This window comes from Falco punctatus, assembly GCF_963210335.1.
Source record: "Falco punctatus genome assembly, chromosome: 3".
Taxonomy (NCBI): Eukaryota; Metazoa; Chordata; class Aves; order Falconiformes; family Falconidae; genus Falco; species Falco punctatus.
Window position 1 is genome coordinate 106,028,254 of NC_137582.1, and position 20,703 is coordinate 106,048,956.

A 20,703-nucleotide genomic window follows, 5' to 3' on the forward strand; every position below is an offset into this window, starting at 1 on the left:
GTAAGTATAAATTATACATTTTGGAGATGAATATTCAGGTCCTAATTCAAAGCAGCAGATGTGGCATGGAAATGTTTACAGGCAGATATGATTCCAAGCCACAACTTGTTTTTATTTTTGCTGGGAAGCCATCCCCAGCTGACCCTCCCCAGCAGAGCCAGGAGCCTGCTGGGGGCCCTGGGACCACCGCAGCCCCATACCCCCATGTCTGTTCACTCGGCACCTTCTGGGGATTGGGCTTTGGTTTTGCAGAATCTGCTGGCAGAAAACAGCACTGCCAGACATATTGGTGAGGTCTGCCAAGAGCCACGGTTCACGGCTGCCCACGCAGAGTTACAGGATCAACCCACACAGTGCGAGGAGCTGGTGCCCACCAGAGATGCGCTCACCCTGAGCAAAACTTCACAACTGATGCCGAGTACCGCAACGCCTATAGTGAACTTGACCGGGGGCAGCCCAGGGCGGCCAGCTCGATTGTGTTCAAAGGCACAGGTTAGGGGAATAGCACTTGTGGACAACTAGGAGGTAAAGCTTCGCTCGCACTGACCACCCTGCTCAGATCCCCGCACTTGGCTGCTTTTGGGGGCTTTTTTACACAAAGCCGTTGACGTTGCACGGCTTGCTGAGCGGGACAAGCCAGCTTTGGGGAGAGCCTTTACCAGCCCTTTCCTCTGCTCCTGGGGAGAAGTGCAGGCATGAACCAGTGCTCCTCCTAACGACATTTCCCCATGTCCAATTTGCCTTTACAAGGAAAAAGTACATCGCTGCTTAGCAGAAAACAGCCGCTCTTCTCCAGAATGCAGCTCCCTGAGTCCAGCCAGCGCTGCTGCTCCAGCTGGCATCTCCCTGACAGGAGAGACGGTGGTAAAGCCCGAGCCTCCCCACGCTGCCTCTGATGGTACTAAAGAATTCATAAAAGTGACAAGGCTACAAAAGCCTCACATTACTGCTTCACCGTTCCCTTGCCACTCACCGGAAAATAATGCCCCTGCTGAGTTGCATATGATCTGTTTCAATTATTTTTTAATTTTCAATGTGTTACTCAAATTCCGACACTCAGAGAAAAAGGAAAAAATCATGCAAAGTACTCTCGAAAACTCCTGTTCTGGTAAAAAGCTCTCCTGCTATGAATATGCAATGTCTCCTGTAGCAACTGGTAAGTTAGCGTGCATTTAGAAAAACCACATTTACATACAAATACGATTTCAGCCCCACATCTACGTAGATGGAGAGATATCTCCTTTTTTCTTCCAGCCACTGACTGATTCTGCTTTCATTGGTATAGACACTCATATTAAGACATACGCTGACGTGCATCTGTTTCATAAGAGCAAGGTTAAGGAACGTGATTTGCTGCCTGTGATGTTCCTTCTCCTTTTTTTAAATCATGCAAATAATCTTTCCTCAGGGACTAACTGGTGTGTCCGTGGGCACAGGGATGTGGTGGGATGGAAACGCAGGTGGGATGGCGGTGTGGGCAGCAGCTGCTCCCGGGCCTCGAGGCACAGCTGTGCAGCCAGTTGTGCAGGTCTGGGCAGGCGCTGTGCAAACTTTGGGTGTTTGCATTTAGCTCCAGGGCTGGCAACAGCCTTGTGCTCACAGTGCCAGAGATGGCTGGGAACTCACCCATCAGCTCTTCATCCCCGTGGCTGAGCCCAGTGGATGCTTTCCCAAACAGTCACCCTGGCAGCACTCAAATGCTGAAATATTGACGCGGAGCCATGTAAACCCAGCGCTGTCGGTCAGCCGTTGAGTTGTGCCGGGAACCATCCTGTGCCAGGGATGTTGCCGCTTCTCCATTGCTCTGCACGGTGTTTTCCAGATCAAATTATATCGGTGTTGTTGCCAGTGCCAAACATGCCTTCCAGCTGTGGCTCACCGCGTGTTGCAACACGCCGAAGGATGCTGGCGGCAGCAGCGGCACGGCACTCTGTGCCCATCACACACTGCACCCTGCCTGCTCCTTCTCCTTTTCCTAGTTACCACGAGCTAAAACACTGCCCTTGCGTTTCCCAGAATCTCAGCTCCTACAAAAACACTTATCTGATGGAAAAACCTTTATTTTTAGCTTTGCTGAAAAACGAAGAATTCCCCTCAGACCCCTCAGTAATGAATTGCAGGGAAAGTTTCTCTTCACTTCATCTGAATGACGCTCATCTGAGGGGGTGGAAAATTACTGAAAAACTTTAATAGTAAGTAACAAAAAAGTCTTAAATTCATCCTTTATGGCATTTTTAATCACATCGGGCATGATTCATTTCACATGCAAATCCGGCCTCACGCTCTCTGTGCTGCTAAAGCATCTGACTTCAAACCATTTCAGCACAAAACCATTTCGGCGGAAGACAGAGATTCAGATCTTCACCAGAGAACAACCGGAATTCTAATTTTACTTTGAAACCTGAGATTCCTTTTGTGAGGGGGGGGAAGCAGCAGGTATATCTGATCGCACCTTCTGACTTAGCACTTTTCTACCTTGAACGGCGGGTCAGGACAGGTCTCCCCAAACGCAGGGTTTATATCCTGGCAATAGTAGTAGTCCGGACAGCAAGAGCAGCACCCCTAGCCCTTCTGCACAGCGTTGGGGCTCCCAAGGTGTTATGCAGGTGCGTTTAATCTCATTACTTGCCAACCCAGTGGTTGGCTCTCTTCATTCATCTCTCAAGGAAAATATAAACAAATGGGTCACCCATCCCATCTGCTCGGAGGGGCTGTGATGCTGGGAGCGGGGGTTTGTGCCAGTGAACGGGCTCACCGGGGCAGCACTGACAGTCTGCTCACTGCAGAGGCAGGCAGTGGTGCCTGTGCTGCCCGGCCCTGGATGTGGCCACCTCGACCCAGGGCTGGGAGCCAGCTGGCCTGCCCTGGCCATCAGTCCATCCCGGGGTCCTGGGTGCGAGCATCTCGCTGCCTCTCTGTGGGAGAAGGACCACAAGGGGAAGGGAAACAAATGGCCAGGAAAAACGCTGTCAGGGAGGATTGTGCTCAATGCCTGTTGTTTTCCAATGACCCACTTTAGAACAGCAATTCAGAAGAGTGGGTTTCGCTCTTCTCCTCCCAGCCACAGCACCAGGCAGAGGCACCTCTGGCAATCAGCTCGTGCTCACTGCTGGATCAGCCCATCCTCCGGGCCAGGAGGCTCCCAGCATCTCCCGCAGCCCTCAAAGCCTCCATACCCAGCGAGGCTGCCCGCAGCAGGCAAACCATGTGCCACCAAGGCAGAGGAGCTGGAGACAAAAGCCCTGAGCTCCCTGAAGCCCCACTGTGCCTCAGGCTCCCCTGGGAAGCACAGACCTTCTCCTTTGCCTGGGACATTGCAGAATCATTTGCACACGTGTGGAACATTAAAACTTTGGCCAAAGAGTTTTTACGCTGATTCGCAGGTTTGCAGCCAGTTTTTTTTTATTAGGAAAAAAAACCCCACTCCACAGTCTGCAAAGCCCCTTCCAAAAGAGAAGCCAGGTGTAGCACAGCTTTTATCAGCTCATTTTTCTTCCTTAGATTTTAGTCTAACCTGATTGTTCTTTGTTCCTGCAATACTCTTTCCTGTCCATGAGATAAATAAAGCACAAATTATTTAACTGATCAATAGAGATGTAATGAAGTGGACATTGTCCAGTGATAAATGAGTGATCAAAGGTGACTCGTGGATTGCAGACTGCATTGACCAGTGCTTGTAACAGGCATGGCTCACAACCTCCATTTCAACTGAAATGCACATCAAATATTTATTAAGGTGCTTTTAATTAGAATGAGCTTAAGTTGAAAAGGGAAATGAAACGGTGACCTGCATCTTTAGAAGAGGGCTGAGCCGCCCCACTAGCACTGATGTATAAACCCAAATCCCTTTTGATTTCAGCAGTACCGCAACTGGAAACGACAAGAGGAAAACCATCTCCCTGCTGTGAAAGGTACGGAACAAAGCCAACAGTAAGTTTCCTTCAGTGGAAGGGAATTGGGGATGTTTCCAAGTCTTTAGTTTTGTCCGCCTTACTCCTTTTCTTGCTGCCATTCCCACTTCTTTCTTCTGGAAAATTGCAATGAAAGGAAGCAGACTTCTTCAATGTTCAGGTTTGCATTGAAGCCCCAAGAACAGGGATCAGCAGGCGTTGATGCAATGAAGAAATCAGAGGGACAGGACAGCCTGTCCTGGTGCAGGTGCTGTGCCCAGGGACCATCCCCTCTGGCAGAACACCAGGCTCCCATGGCCCCATTGCTCCTTGATGGCATCAGGCTTGTCATCCTCCCCACCCAGCCAGAACCGGGATACCGGGAGCAGGAGGCAAAGGCCAGGGATGAGAGGTGGCTACCCAAGGCAGTGGCAATGTGCTTGGTACCCAGAGCCACTCCCTCCCACATCTCGCTGGTGGGGCGATGTTACAGACTCCCGGAGGCACGCAGCGAGGAGCCAGCACCCTGCTACAGGCACCAGGAGAGGGTGCAACGGGGTGCCAGTGCCTGTCGCCTGATCCTGGCTTGTGCTGGCTAGTTCAAATGTTAACAACATCCCAAATCTGTGTCTTGAGGCACTGCTTGCTCCTATCTGCACGTGACGTGGCTGTTTATCATAATGCACAACAGAAACAGGTTTTTATTGCAGAACTCCAGCTTTTTCACACTGGTATAATCCTTGGATTTATTAAAGCGCTGTATCACAGTGACTCTCAAAGACTTTTTTTGGAAGCAGAACACATCCAGCTCTTCTGGCCCGGAGAATTCAGCCTGTTTGCTTTTCCCCACAGCCATGGCAAAGGGGAAAACTTCAGTAAAACATTTTCAGACCCTGCAGCATCAGAGGAGAAAACTTGAATCCATCTCCCCAGGGCCAGTGCCTCTGCCTTCATTGCAAGACTGCAGCTCTCAGGGAGCTTTCTGGAGGGTGAAGGTATTTCCGTGTGTGAAGAGGAAAACTCACTTTGCTCTCATTAATAAGCAGACACAAAGCAATCGCCTCCAGAGGCCAGCTCACCCCAGAAAAATGGAAACCAAAGTTGCCCCTGGGCAGGGCTTGCTGCTTGGCAGCTCTGCATGCCCCGAGTCCGGATGCAACTCATTGCTTGACTACGAGGCATTTTTTACACTGGCTTTGGCTCCTAGTTGGGTACAGTTTCCCACAAGGAGATAAAATATTTAAAAACAAGTATATGAAAGAGAAAGTCAGCCTTTATTGAAATGACTTCATTGTTTTGAACCACTGCCTTCGAGTACTCTTGTAATTCATCCTCATAGATACAAAATTATCATCTGAGGGAAGATTGTTAATAAAAATGACACTTCCCCATCAGTCAACTTAATTCACAATATAACACTTTCCAAATCCAATTATGTCTGTCTGATGACTGGCATTTGGTTCAACGTTACTGCTCATGTGGAAAAGTGGATGCAAAAATCAGATGCAAGTAATTTATGAAACACCAGGTGATTGCTGTTGGGACAACTCTCTCATCACTGCTGATCGTGGGTAAAGCCAACAGCCCCAGTACAGGCAGTTCTTCAGGCCCCAGCTGCAGTGACGGGTGCTGACTCTATACAACCAGTGCATAGTTCTCCACACGTCGACTGGATTATTTTCAATGCATGATCAGATGCTTTTCCAAGCCAGAACCCCTCTGTACATAATGCCTATTAAAACCCGTGCTGACGGATGTCTTGGCAACCCTCTGCTCTTCAGGCATTGCTCTTCATGATGTTCGCAGCTTTGTGTGGTGGTACAGTGTGAACTGGGGTACATCTCCGAGCTGAGCTAGTCATGGGATGCCAAAAGACAAAGCACTTGTTCATTTGGGGGCGTTGCCTCTTCCCACTGTTTTTCTACAATCTTGCATTAATGCGATTTAAATTTTTTATTTTTTTTTTACATTTGGATTGAAAATAAGAAACTTACATTCCTATAGAGGACATTTTTCAAAATAGCAGAGTTATCTTACAGCGCAGCTCTAACTGTTCTCTGGGGGATGGAAAGCAGTACTGTAAAGTCGTGAGTCCATCAACTTGGGGAGCACAGAAGAGACTGTGAGACTGCAATGACAACCTGCAGCTTGGACATTGACCTGAATGGGTTGAATAACCACCAAAAAATGGGTTATAAATAACTTCCAGGCCATGTTATGCTTGGGAAACTGCATCCGCTGTAAAGCTGACAGTCATTTTCCATGGCAGGACAGGATTCTGGACCTGGAAAGGACCCTGGAAAGGCTGGATATGGGCATGGTTTGGTGAACATGCTGTTTGATCCCACCACATCATTGGCTTCACGCCTTCGCTGCAGACCAGGGGGCATCTCCACCTCTCCCCTTCAGCAGGGTCCCATCGGTCCCACAGCACCAAGTCATCACATCGCAGGGCTCCTCGGTGCCTGTGCCTCCCCCGGGGACTCTGACACAAGCACGTTCCCTTGGGAAGAAAGACATGTTTGAGTGAAGTCAGGCAGATGCAGTGCCACAGCAGCTATTGCATGGCAACCACTGCCAGGGAGACCGAGCTCTCCATTGCGCTGCACCGGGCATCTCCATCACGCAACTTCATTTAGGCCAGGATGGTCCCAAATTACCTCTGTGCTTTGCGTGCCTTCCCTGTTCTCTTCGCTGCACTGCACTGGAGGGCTCCTTTCCTGCACTTTTCCACCTGCCAGGGTGGGAAGGTCCCTGGGGTGCAGCACAGGCACTTCACCTTCATATAAGATTTATAAAGCATTTTGAAATCCCAGCAAAATGCTGCTGTGTGGCTTCTCCTGCTATGCAAACGTGGGTGTGCATGGCCAAGAGCAGCACCAGCACTGCCAGGCAGCACCCAGACCTGCTGGGTGCAAGGTCTGGGTGCTTGGCTGCTTCACACGAGGCACTAGGAGAAATTAAAGCTGTTTCCAGCAGCAGATGGACAGGGCCAGGGGGCCACATCCTGCTCCTCCCCACTGTTGCGCATTCTGGCTGCCTAGGTACACAGATGCTGCTGAGGGCAGGATACGCCCCACTGCCTGCAAGGAGCCGCCTCTACTCCTCCCATGCACCGTTACAGAATTTGAATATTTGTCTTTGTTAACTAGGGTTGTTTTTTTAAAGACAAAAATCTCATCTGATTGTCACAAGGAGCAGCCGTTTAGCGCTTTACTGGTCTTTGGGGATGCTGTTTGTGTGGTGTTTTACATTTTATTCCCTTTTATTGGCTGTGGGGTTGTTATAAGGGAACAAGGTGCATCGATCATATGCACGGGAAATCTGTGAGGTGCCGGTGCCTGGCTGTAGCTGGGAGGGGAGGTGGTGAGGCCACAGAGACCTGCTGCAAGCATCCAGCCTCCAACACCAGGAGCAAGGGGGGAAAGTCCTCCCAGGCAGAGGGGACAGGCAGGGAAGCGATGCCCTGTCAACGGGGGCTGCAATGGTGACGGAGTATGATGCACAGTGGATTAATCCCACCTTTCCACTTGGTTTAGCAGAACACTCATATAAGCAGCAGAAATTTTAATTTGAGTAATAAGTCACTGGCTTCTCTTGTAGTTGCCGTGGTCATTCCTCAGCCCCAAGCCCCGGAGGGTTGGTTCCTACCAGAGCGGCAGTAGGTGCTGGGGATGTAAAGCACAGCGGGAACGCACAGGTCTGCTGCGGCCTCCAGCGAGGGCTGGTATGGATGGTCATGGCACAGGGTCGGTCCTCCCCAGATCCCTATGGGAGCAGCCTGGGACTTTTCTTAGTACTTTCCACAGTCCAGGAAAGCAGGACCACGAGACTGACACAAACACAAGACAGCTTGTGCTTGCTTCTGAGGTGGCCCCAGATACCATGGTCAGCCAAGGAGCTTCACCAGACTCCTGAAAGTAACTTTCTGTTTAGCAGCTATTTCTATTTGGTATTCAAAGCTGAGCTGTGGATGGTTTCAAGGCAGTCTAGCCTGTTAAAGCGGGCAAAGAAATATTGCACATCTACCTGCAGAGCTGAGGCTCTCAAAGTGACAACATGCTGGTTAGGCAAACCTCCAGACCTCACTCGAACAAGATGGTCTTGGACCTTGACATTGCGGCTATCTAGCCAGCCAGCCCTGAGGCATGACCGTCCTGCAGACCTCCTGCTACTCCATTGCTGGCATGACTGTCGCTATAGAAATAGAAAATCTTGGCTTTGAGAAGAGTTTGTTTTAGGCAACGTTGCTCAGACATAATGCCGAAGCAGGGAACGACTGCTTTACATAAGCAGAGCACTGAAGCTCTCTATTTAAAACCCTCCAGCGGGCTGCGAGCGGCAGAGCTGCATGGTCCTGCTTGGGGTGGATGCCAACAACCGCCTCTTCCCTCCAGCCGTAACAGAGTTGGTGGGGGAGGAGGGCTGAACTCCCATTTCTGGCTTAGCAAGCAGGCGCAGAGGAGCAGTATGGAGCAAGGGAGCCCACCTGCTGCTGTCCATGTGCCTTAAAAAAACAGCTCTCCCCTCCCATAGCCCACCGTGACTAGAGTCAGGCAGAGAAGAGATTAATTCCTCACCACCATCAGCAAGAAGCGGGGTGAGTTACAATACACATAAAAGATACAATCTACAGAAAGAGAAAAGTGCATATATCAAAGGGAGCAGAAGTGCAGGGAGCCCTGGCCACGCAAGCTGCAGCAGTGCGGGGTACTTGGTGTCACGCTGGCCATGCCCATCCTCACCTTGGGTGCAAGAATCATGAAAATTAAACCAACAGATGAGCATCAGTCATCTGCAGATTCCCAAGACTGGTGGAGAAGGTGTAACCTGCCTCTCCCTGCCCTTTGGCTCTGAGCATTATTAATTCCCACCAGCACAGCCAGGTACTACCCAGGAATGGGAGGTGGCAGCACCATCTGCCACGGGCACAGGGAGCATGTTCGGAGCCTCAGCCGGCAGCCTGTCTGCTCAGGTTTTTCTGCTGCATGTCAGCAAAGAGTGATTGGAAGGCAGCAGGGAGTCTCATACAGCAGGAGACTGCTCTTAGAACAAAACCAGGATTGTATTTTATCAGTTTGTGTCCCACCACGCACTCGCTCTGCCTCCAGCATCTTGGGCAGGTGTGGGAGTCGCGGTGCTGCTGGCATTGCTTGGGGGCTACAGGCAGCACCGTGGGGCAGCCATGGTCACTGCAAGGCCACGGTTTACACCGAGCATCCAGCCAAGGTTTCTTTGGTTAGGGCAGGGGATATAATCTTAAATTCTCACTCCAAGGACAGAACCAGAGAAAGCTGTTTTCCCAGCAATCGTGGCGTATATCTGCCCTGTGCAAGCAGAACTAAGAGACAGGTCATTTTCTAACAGCAAACCAAAACAGTCATCATCCCACGCTCAACAACACCCTCCCCAGCAGCACAAGTGGAGATGCTCCGGCAGTTCCTCTACCTGCAAGCCACCGTCTCCCCAAGGTAGTAGTGTCTGGCAGCAGAAGAACATGCAGCCGAAATTCCTCTTTGCACGGCGCGCAGCCCGGTCACTTTGCATCATGCCCTGCCTGCCAAGCACCCTGCACAGAGCTGGGTCTCACCCCAGGCTGCTGACAACCCACTGCAGGCTGCTGTGCTTCTGAGCACAGCAGCTTGGCAGAGCAAACAGTGCCAGGCGTGGGACTTGATTCACTTGGAAGAGGTTGTGGGGTCCAGAGCACACAAGTTAGATGAATGGTTCAAAGAGCTGGGCTCATTTGTCTTGCTGCAATTCTAAAAAAAAGAAATATATATATATATAAACATAGATATATATATATATGCTGTGCTTCTCTACAGGGTTGCAAACATTCCCTTGCAGCACAGAGGTTCTGCTCTTTTTCTACCATGAAATAAATTCCCCGCAGCTGGCTCTGGCCATGCACCATGCACTGCACCTGTAGGCTCCTCCAGCTGTGAAGCAGCTCATGCCACCCGCTTCCCAAAGGAGCCAGAAGAAGCTGCCAGTGCCGTGGTGTGCATTGGTACCCAACTCCACTGCACAGCATCTCACAGTCACCATGGAAACCAAAGATGCTGGCAGTGCTGCCAAGCTGGCAGTCAGCACAGAGGGCAGGGGATGGCACAAGTGAGCTCTGGACCAGCTCTCTTTGAGGCTGAGGGCGTCAGAAAACCCCTTTCTACCAGATGTTCACAGGACACAGGCAAACGGGACAAAGAAACCCCATGGTGTTCCCTGGTCACCAGTCTCCCCCAGCACGGGGACGAGAGGTCCCCTGAAGCCTGGTGAAGCAGCTCACAGTGCTGCCCCATTAAATATCATCATCCCTCCTATTTCATCTGTCCTGATTTGCAAGTGCATTGTCCTCTTCATCATTCTTCAAGAAAATATCAGGATCAATTACTTTCAAATCCGCTTTGTAATTAAAAGGAAATTAAAGGTCACTAACATCCCCTGCAATGCTCTGCACTTCCTCCAAGTGCATCCTAACGACTAATCCAGGGCCAACAGCAAGCTCTCCATTTGCTCACATGAGACAGAAAGGTGATGTTACAAAAACACAGCTGCAGCAAGGACTGATGGACACGCTGCACAGCACTGTATTTCATTTCCAGTCCGAAAGGCACGGTGCCTTTGCCGCGCGGCTGCCTGAAGCCTCCCAGGGGTCCCCAAGCGTCTGGAGCTGCTGATTTTCACGGAGACTCTAAATTTTGGGTTTCTCCTCCGCCCACAGCAAGCATGCCCTCATAGCAGGGAAATCCCAGCAGACCTGCCGAGCTGCTTTACACTAATGCAAGACATGGAAAAGGAAAAACAAATCAGCTGGAACATCTGTCACTACTTGTTATTTTTGTAGAGGGGGGGGCACTGTAAAAAAGCACAGGAGCAGCCAGGCAGCCCCAGCACAGCTTCTCTGCTCCCAGCGGGGCAGCCGGCAGAGTCCGGTCCTGGCATAGCCATGTCTGCAGCACTGTAAAACCACACAGCAGCAGCACAGGCACCAAAATCCCTTCTGTGCACTTTCACGGTTACGAGCCTTGGGGACCACTTACTCAATATACTGAAAGAACTTGCTCCAGGCAAACATTAGGACCCAGACACCAAGCTGATTAGAAATAGCTTTTTTTAAAAAAAAAGGTTCCTTTTCATCCAGATGCTGCATTTTGGACTTGAAGTGACAGCTCATCTGCTGATGGGGAGCCTACAGTTGTTCTGATGTCAGAGGGGGGGCAGTTACAGCAGCATCCACTGTTTAATACCTGTATGGTATTTAACTGACAAAATCATTGTTGTGCGGCGCTTTCACCATATGTATTAGCCTCCTATTTGGTCCTTGGAGAAATCCCAAGCAGCATCAATGAGTTGCCTTAAAACCATCGAATGTCTTTAGGTGGAAAAGGGGGAAGAAACCTTTCTGCCCTCATGGATTTACAAAAATATAAGAAATGAGCATAAGATGCCCCATTTTCCAAAAGAGGTGCCCCTTTTGATGGCTCCAAGTTGGAAACCAGCAACTGATAAAACATGCAGCACAGATGTGACAAACAGGAGAAAAAAGGCTATCTATCAAAGCAATTCCTAAAGCCCCACAATAAAACAAAGTGCCAAATGGAATGATAAACCACTGCTGGTACTTTCAGAGCTGGCTGGGAAGCTGCAGCATAAATAGCAGGTCTGAAGTGGGCTCTGAGCTCGGTCCATGCAGACAGCTGATGGCAGTGATGCCGCAGGAGCCAAAGGAGCCACCCTGGCCAAAAGGCAATGCTGCTGCAAGTGGGACTGCAGGCAGGGATGCAGGCAGGAGTGCATCCCGCCTCCTCCACCTTGCATGGGAATCAGCACTGGAGATAGTCGCAGCTTGCTTTTCACAGCAAGGATGAAATCAGGGTCCTTTGGCCTTTGCCCACCACACGTGTGGTCCATGATGCCCAGGGGCAAGACCTCTGTAAGAGTCCAGCTCTGGAATGTCCACATGAACCACAAATACCACCAGCATGCCACACAGGACAGGTTCGCTACAGCCAGGCTTTTAGGCAATGTGAGCTTGACAGCCAACTTAGCCATCTGCTATTGATGGAGGCTTTCCTCCACATCGGTGTGACATCTGCCGTCCCAGGATGTGCCCCAAACAGGCACCTGCCCGAGCGATCTGTATTTCTGCAGAGGAGAGGAGCCGCTCACACGCATCCTTTAAGGATCATCAACAGCAAAGCTTCGTCTGTTGCTGGAAGGATGCACCACTCCGAGGAGGGAGAGTTCCAGCTTTTCAGAAGAGCCCAAGTCTACTGAATCATCACAACATTGTTTTTTCTCGTCGTCTTTCTCTTTTCATCTGAAACAGTTCACTTTGCTATTAAGGCTAAACCACGAATCTATGAGGACCATATGCTCCCAGCTACATTGCAGGAGCCCAGGACTAAATCAGATCTTGAGCCTGTCTTTAGGCCATCTGTTCGCAGGATCACACAAGACAATGTGTCATTATGGCTGGGAATTTGCATAACCACTGTGGAGGAATTGTGTCCAACTCTATTCATACCAGCCACAATGAATTCTCTCACACTGCAGGAAGGAGGCAGGAATCATGCAAGAAGCCAACGAGCATCACAGCCCCGTTTCCCACGAGGGGCCTGGCTGAGGAGCGGACGAAGCATCCATGGGACCCCTTCGAGCTGTGATGCCACCCCATCCCCCTCCACCTTCCTTCCCCACCCGTCACACTTGCAGCTGCGAGCTGATGTGCCGAAGCAAAACCACGCTGAAGGGCAGAGCGCAGGGTGCTTCCGGCCTGCCGGCACTCCATCTTCTCTGCGAGGCTGATGCATTAATTCTCCCAGCTATGACAACAAGGGCTTAAATAACCGTGTAAATAATAGATCAGGTTGCAGAAGGCTTGGAGGAGTGACACCATGCTCACCGCAGCCCCCGGCCCTCTCCCTCCTTATCGGCTGCAGAAGAAGCGATGCCGGCAAGAGATGGCAGAGGCTGAAAGCCCCTGGCAGTCTCCTCGCTGAGGCTCACACCGTGCTGAGGAGCCCAGCCCCAGTCCAGCCTTCCACCAGCAACACGTTTTCAATTCTTTGCACTGAAGCCCAGCACAACTGTAGCTCCTGGGCGGGGGTGTTGTGCTGGGTTGCCCCCCGTTAACCACTGCGTGGTACCTCTCACTGCAGAGCTTTGCCAGCGCTGGGTCCTGCCTGCAGCCCAGTGGGGTTTGGGAAAACCAGTGGAGTCATGAGGGGGGCCTTCCTGGCTGCTGGAGCTGCCGGGCTTCAGCCCCAGCTCTGCTCCACCTCCCCTTGGCAGGCAGGGGAGCCAGCCTGGAAAGCCTCACCCAGGCTTCATCCTTGCCAGAAGCACAATAGCCCTTTAACGATAATTACAGGCTTCCCGGCAGCTCCATTCCGTGGGGCTGAGGCTTCGGTGGTAGCAAAAGGTGCTGTTTAAGTACTTGAAAGAACGGCACTTAGCAGATGTCTTGGGGTAAATGGTAGGTTAAGTGATACCGAGAGCACCAGTGAAATGAGCACTAATTTAGGCTCACGTGATTCAATTTGCATGGTTAATTCTATTTAAAGCAAACATCCAGCGCGTGCTGGAGCTCTGAAAGAACCATCGCTCTCATTTTGTCTTCTCTGCAACACTTTGGAGAACAAAATAGGTGGGATAATAGATCTAATGAACATTTATGTGCCACGGGAGCAAAGTTTCATAAACACATTTCCCCTGCAGAGCATCAGCCGTGCTGAGTAACGTTATCACCCGCAGAAGCTGCCCGCTGCAGAACAACCACAGCCACCACGTTGATGAGATTAAATGAGTGTCCTTCAGCTACAGTAATGACTTCATTAGGTTGTTCGAGCTGCCAGGCTTCTGCCAGGAGACTGGAATGCTCCCACTTGCCGCTGCTGCCCCACAATGAGCCCAGCATCATGCAGGTGCTCTGAGGAGCGCAGAGCTGCGAGGAACCTCTGGCCAAGCAGGCAATAAACCCTCACTTTTGCATCTGCAAGCCCAAACCGCAGGCGGTAGCACACCAAGGCTGGCTGGAGGTGTAGGCACCCATCAAGGTGGTGCCTTGTTCAAACTCAGCCAAGTCTAGCTCTGAATTATTGCCCACACCAAACACTTCGTCGGGATAAGAAACTGCCGCCTGCAAAACCCTGAGCACACATCTGTGCTGCAATGTATGCAAATGCATTTCACACACCAGAGCTCTGCTGTCAGGTGCTGGCTGCAGGCAGGAGCTGCCTGATGCCATGCTGACGCAGGGCCGGTTTGCTGCTGGAGGTGTTGACTAAAAGACAGGAATGGGCATCGTTTGCTGCTGGAGCGCCTGGAGCTGCTGGCAGCATGTACAGGTCCCACGGCGTGGAGAAGCATCACTTCATCCTCCAACCTGGCTGGGCCAAAATGTGGCCAGAGCTGCTGGCCAGCACCGGCACCCACAAGGACAGGCACAAACAGCTGCAGACCTGGTACCTGGGAGCCTCCGCAGCGCTGGGGATGGATGCCAGCGATGCCCCTAAGAGGAAGAAGTCTAGAGCAGGTTTTCTCTCTCTCTTTTTAGCTATAATTTAATAGCGTGGGTAATGCTATGCATGGAATTGAACCATCTTTAATTTGTTCCTAATTAAGATTCTTGAAAATTTACCATAGCATTGTGGCTCTTTGCCACCTGGATGTTATTTTCCCTTTTCTATACCACTTGGGATTTTCCCTGGGGCTTTTCCCCTCCAGTTTGACACTGGGAGGATGGAAGGCGGTGACTTTGTTTGCTTTTTAGCAAGCGATATTGCTTATTAGCTGAATAATAACAATTCTTTATTACAATGCTTCAAGTTCTGGAGGGAACAGAAGGTCTGTAAACACCCTGGATGAGCAAAAAAGGATAAATTACCTTGAAGATAATAAGCCAAATGTAAACAGTATTTATGGCTCATTAAGGCAGTGATGCTGTGTGTGCATGGGAACCCGCACAGTGAGAAGCCGGAAAAGGAAAGTGTTTGCACATTGTTTCTTTTCAACCTGAGAAATGTGAAAGCAAAAAAAAAAAAAAAAAAAAATCCAAAGACATTTCCAAGCAATCTCCTACAGAATATTTATATGGGCATACATCTCTGTTTTCCCTTCCTTTCACAGAGGCAGAGTAAAAGCACTGTGTCATGCCAGTGGACCGAGCCCAGGCACGATTTGGGAATTACAGGTGGTGAGCACTCAAAAGCAACGATCAGAGGAAATATTTCACAAACAACCAACAGGGCTGAAATCTTTCCAACAGAGAACAAATTTGTTAAGACCCCAAGCTGGTGTCTGGACTATTTGTGAGCAGTAAAAGGAACCAAAAAGCAACAAATGAATTGCTCGCTGCAAAGCAGCTCACACGGCTTGAGTATCTTCCCAGTAATACCAAGCCTCCTGCAAATTGCTAGGTAACTACGCTGAACAGAGCCAAAAATAATCCCTCCTGTGACTTGCTCTGACAGTGTTGGAAGAGTGAAATAACAGTGTTTCAGTACATGACGGTATGATACTGGCTCTGCAGAGCTGCATCAAAGGGCTTCCATCCACAGTACGCAAGCGATGTGCCGGTAGTGGCGGGTAGCCTGGGTGCCCAGCTCTCCGCAGGGCTCCAGGCTCCTGCAGCATGGGAAGGGGAGGAGAACGACACATGAGCATTTTTGACAACGTCAAAAAATATGCAAGAAATGGGGTCTCCAGCTCCTCCCTGGGGAGCACGATCAGGCAACGCTGGAGGGAGCCCTGTCCTGACTGGTGGCTTCCAGCCCGTGCACAACCACCAGCAACTCGTGGGAAGCCCTTTCAGAAATACTGCGTGTACCAGCAACGTAAATAACACCCAGCCACCTCTCAGGTGCTTCTTGAAAAATGTCTTATTATCGCCATGGAAGTTTAGAAAATATCCTGATTAAATCAAAAAGGCACCATAAATTGCCAAAGTTAGAGTTCTCTGGGATGAAAAAAAGAAGCAATTTTGTACCCTGTCAGCAGAATGTAAATGAACAGGCTGAATGAATTAGTGCACGATAAACTTTTAAAAAGCCAAGTTACAATTTAAAGCAATAGCGAGAGCTGGGGAATGATTTAAGATTTATAAAAAAATAGCACCACTGTAAGGCCATTCAGCTATGGCCTGCATAACCGTAAGTATCTTTTACCACCTTCTGGGACAAGACATCTTTGTTTGGCATCACTAGGAGGGTTATGTGCCTGATGTCTTCTGGATGACCATCCCTGCCACAGGACCAGGAGGATGATGTTGCCTACACAGGGCACCAATGGAGGGGCTGGCCCCGCAGCCCCCGGCAAACCCCTTTGCTTTGAGCAGAGGGTTTTTTGCAGAGCTGCACGTTGACCAGGCATCAAGCATGTTTCTGTGGAGGAAGGCACTAGGATGGACTCGAAGAGCAGCCACCTTGCTCCTGCTTGCCCAGCGCCGCTATGAGCAAGAAGGGGTTCCCTGCAGAGGCAGGCAGGAGATGCTCAGCTGGGGGCAGCCCTGCCAGGAGTCCCTTCCTGGCCCCAAGGAGGGGCTGAGCCCCCAGCACATCCCCGTGACCAGCCCAGAGGTTTCACTGTAATTGCTTTGTGCAGCTGCTGAGCACTTTATCGGCACCATAAGATTTCCCCAGTGCCTTGCTGCTCTGTGCGTAATGAGATTAGCCACAGCCCGCCCCCCCCCCCCCTTCCCCGACAAGTGTCGAATAATAATTGGCTTTGTTTTGTTTTCAGTGAGCCACAATGACTCTGCTGATCCGAGCGATTAATTCTGCTCCCTCACGTTAAATGGGTTGATGGCTGTGTCATCCAGGTCCCTGATCCTTCACTACTTCCGCAGAGGTGGGAATGCTGTGTGCTGGGGGGAACGCTTCCCAGCAGGGCTGCTCCAGCGCCAAGGCTCTGCGGGGACCCATCCGGCCTCGCACTGGATGCTATTCTGGGAAGCTGGCCGAGCTCTCCGCAGTGCCCGTCTGGATGCCTGGTCCACCCCTATACCACTGTTCCTCACAGAGGCGTGCAAGCACCAGGGCTGAGGATGCTCAGGACATCCCGCATACCACCCCAGCCATGGAGAGAGATTAAAAAACTAACTCCGCAGCCAAGCTCTTACATTTCATCTGGAGAAAGGCACCGTGTCCTCTACGGCAAAGCTAGCCGAAGAGCTCGGCAACGCCTCCATCGCAGCAGCCAGCAGTGCAGCAGGATAAAGATTAGTCACAGAAAAAACCCTGCCTCTGATCTGGTTGCTGTACAGAATTGGCACAGATGCTGAAATATAGTAGTGTAGGTGGGTGTGTGGGTGCCTACGCCTCTTCTGCACCCTTACGCACGTTTGGGCTGCCTCGTACCACCAGGGATATTTCCAGTCCCACTGCAAGCAAGAGGCAGCGGCTGTCGGCACTCCCGCTGCCCCCCCCCCCCCCCCCTCAGCACCCCACTGCCAGGCGCCTTGGGGTGCTGCAAGGCAGTTTACTCAGTAGAAAGGACGCAGAACTCTTCCCCCATCCTTTGGCATTTGGCCTGCAACCCCTTCAGCTCAGCCACTTCACCGCAGCCCCTGCCATGCACATTCAGCCCACAGGCAAAGCGGGCAGGCAACGAGCCCAGCAGAAGCCAGTAGCACTGCAGGCAGGCTCGCTTGCTGCCGGAGGTGATGGCAACAGCGATGAAATGTGGCCATAATCATTTCGTGATCTCCCTCATCTCTTCTCCCATCCCGGATGGATGCTAGATGCTCTAACGAGGCTCATCCAGGGCAGTTCAAGACACACAGCCCCCTCCCTGGGAGCGAGCTGAACCTCCTCGGCAAGGAGCTGGGTGCACCGTGGCTTCTTGTGGGAGTCACTCGCTGGTAAACAGCAGTGCTGATGCAATTTCACGCTTCTGCTGGAGTCTTTCGTCCTCCACGGCAGCTGCCGTTACCTGCCGTGCTTTTTGGGTACCTGCTGCTATTAGTCAGCCCTGGGTGAATGGGCTCTTCAGCAGCAGCAGCACCAAATTAGCTGAGCTCCCTGGACCATGCACAGTGCAGACCTTTGGGGGGGAAGCCAGAGGAGCAGAGACAGCTGAACAGATCGCTGACTCCCTGCCACCGGCAGGCTAACAGCTTGCTTTCCTGCCCTCAGGCAAGAAGACTGGGCCACCTCCTCTTCGTAGCTAAACGCAGCCTGGAAGAGCTGCCCAGCCCCACTGCTTTCTGCTGGCTCAGCCCAATTGCTGCGAGGCCACAGAAGAGCAGAGCACATGCCCACCACACATAGCCATGGTCTGGACGTTGTCCCAGCAAAGCCCTGGCATTGCCCTGGCCCTCTCCCCCAGCTGCAGCCCCCCAGCTCTTGCTGCCAGAGCTCAGGGGCTGCTCCCTGGGGTGCTGGTAGGGAGGGCTGCCTCCCAGCAGTGCCACAGAGGCTTCATGCTGCGGAGCACGAATGATGGCATGAGTCAGTAATTGCAGAACTCATTTTTAGATAGTGCTGCAAATGTGCCTATTAACATCAGCTCACATCTCCTCCGAGTGATTTACCTGTTTCATTTTATTCAGTGAATTAAACACAAAAATAACCATGGTCTACACCAATCCTGCTATCGACCTGCTTAAAATGTGCAGCATCCATCACTCCTCTGGCCACGTCACCCGCCCGCCTCGCTGCCACGCAGGATTAGCGCCAGGAGAGTGCAGGTACCTGCCTTGGGAGAGATGCTGGCAGGTCACCGGCTGCGGATGGGATATTCAGTTCCACAGGCACCAACCTGCCTCCCAACCCACCAGACATCAGCTCGTGAGTAATTATTTGAAAAATGAGACATTTTATTGTCCAATTCATGACATGTCTTATAGCATGCCTGAGACATAAATGTTCTTCTAAATCATTGCTGAGTATAATATTTTGCCACTGATACAGCACATAATCTTCACGTTTGATATTCTCCTGTTATCTAATGGCACTCTGTAAAATTAGAGTGACACTAATGCTTACCACCCTTATTGAATGGAAAAATCAAATTAAAGATGAAGTATCATCGATTTTGCTATGGGCTCCAAGGTGGCAGGGAGTCAATTGACCTTTCTCGAAAAAACAAGAAGGTAAAGATGTTTCTGTTGCTTTTTATCACCCTCCTGGTGCTTATTGTAGTGTCTTCAGGGGGTTATTTCCTCCCTAGCTTTACTATGGTTGGTTTTCTTCAGTACAAATGCAACACAACCAAAGTGCTAGAACTTGTAGGCAAAATAACATTTTCCCAAACAGGTGAAGACAGATCACAAGCACCATCTATAAACATAGAATCAAGGACCAAAAAAACCCAGCAAGCAGCTGCCAGATCCACAGCTCTCATTCCACGTCTTGCACAGAGCTCACGATCTCAGCCCCACACCACACCAGGATTAGGACCCGCAACATCGAGTGCATCTCCAAGTCCCAGCTGCACGGGGACACCCGCAGCATCCCCAGAGCTGGCAGCCCACAACTCCCCGTGGCCATGGAGTGGCAAAGCAGCTCCTTCCAAGAAGCTGGCAACGTTGCTCCCCCATCTCACCCTCTGCCAGGTCCCTCCTTCCCTGCTGCACCATTATCCCTTTAAACAAAGCCCATCCACGCTGTGGTTTTGTATGAGCAGGCTTCCCTGCCTGCTTTGCACATCACTATTTGGAAAGCTAGAGACATGCTAAGGCATCACTAAGCCCTGGAAGTGGAAGCTACTGCTGCTATTTACCAGCCCTCTCATACAGCTTGAAAAAAAATATTTATCATTACTTTGTTGAGAGTGTCCTTAAGAAACTTATGGTATAATGCAACAAGAAAGGATAACTTCATTATCAGGATTCGCACCCCTTGACAGCTAAACTTTCCTCATATTACAGATGGAAACCAATTTCCACCCCCACCCCACCCCCCTCCTGAATGGCCCAAGGCTCTACAATTTTGATTACAAATGGAACAACTGCTGAAGGACTCAAGCTTATCAAGAGCAGGCGCATCATCTCATCAAGCTGAGAGCCAGCATCAAGCATGTGCTCCATCAGCACTACCGGCAGACACGAGGAGGGCAGAGCCCACGCTGGAGAGCCGTGGGCCAGTGCCTCAGCGTGACTGGAGCTCCAACAAGGAAAAGCAGCTTCACGCTGTACCAGAGACCACACTCCCCACCTCAAGAGCCACAGGACCTTGGGCAAACCATTTAATCTGCCTCCACCTGCGTTCCTCACAGCACCCCTCTCTCCATCCTCCTACCTTTCTCCATTCTTCCTTGCTCTTGAGACTGCAGCTTGCCCTGCCTCTTATTCTCATCCCATGGAGCACCTGGAGAGGAGGTGGAGTCCTTGCTGGTGCCTCCCATCATTTCTACAACAGAAAGGGTCACCTCTGAATCTGATGATGCCAGTGGTAACATCTTGAGTACCCAACTTCAGCAGCATGTGGCTTTCTTCCCCAGGACTCCCCTCCCTTACACAGCATGCAGAACGAGACTGCTCCCTCATTAAATGGAGGGCAGCTTTATCACTGCTGATTGCATTAACCTAATAATACCTGCATAAAGCAATCAAAAAGAGACTAGAAGGTTTTCTGTTTGTTTGTTGTTTTTTTTTAAACCAAGACCTGGTCTATGAAGTATTGATTAAATTAGAGGATTAAATTAAGCAGCAACTGAATCAAGTGCAAGGGCTTGTGAGAGAGTCTATATGCAGAACATTGACAACAAAGGCCACGGGGGAAATGCAAAGGGCTTTGGAACCCAGCAAAGAGACATGCACCACAAAGGAGAGTAGGATGCACTTCAGGGGAGAGTGAGACAGGCAGAA

The 20,703-nt window shown here is 50.8% G+C and overlaps 1 protein-coding gene across 1 annotated transcript in view; it reads right to left on the reverse strand.

Annotated features, from left to right (window-relative positions):
• AJAP1 (adherens junctions associated protein 1) overlaps positions 1-20,703 on the reverse strand; it is a 156,622-nt gene that overhangs the window by 77,144 nt on the left and 58,775 nt on the right. The window contains exon 1 of the transcript XR_013926968.1: positions 1-20,703. This exon is cut by the window's left edge and continues 30,382 nt beyond it; it is cut by the window's right edge and continues 58,775 nt beyond it. The gene's annotated coding sequence lies outside the window, so the exon portion shown is untranslated.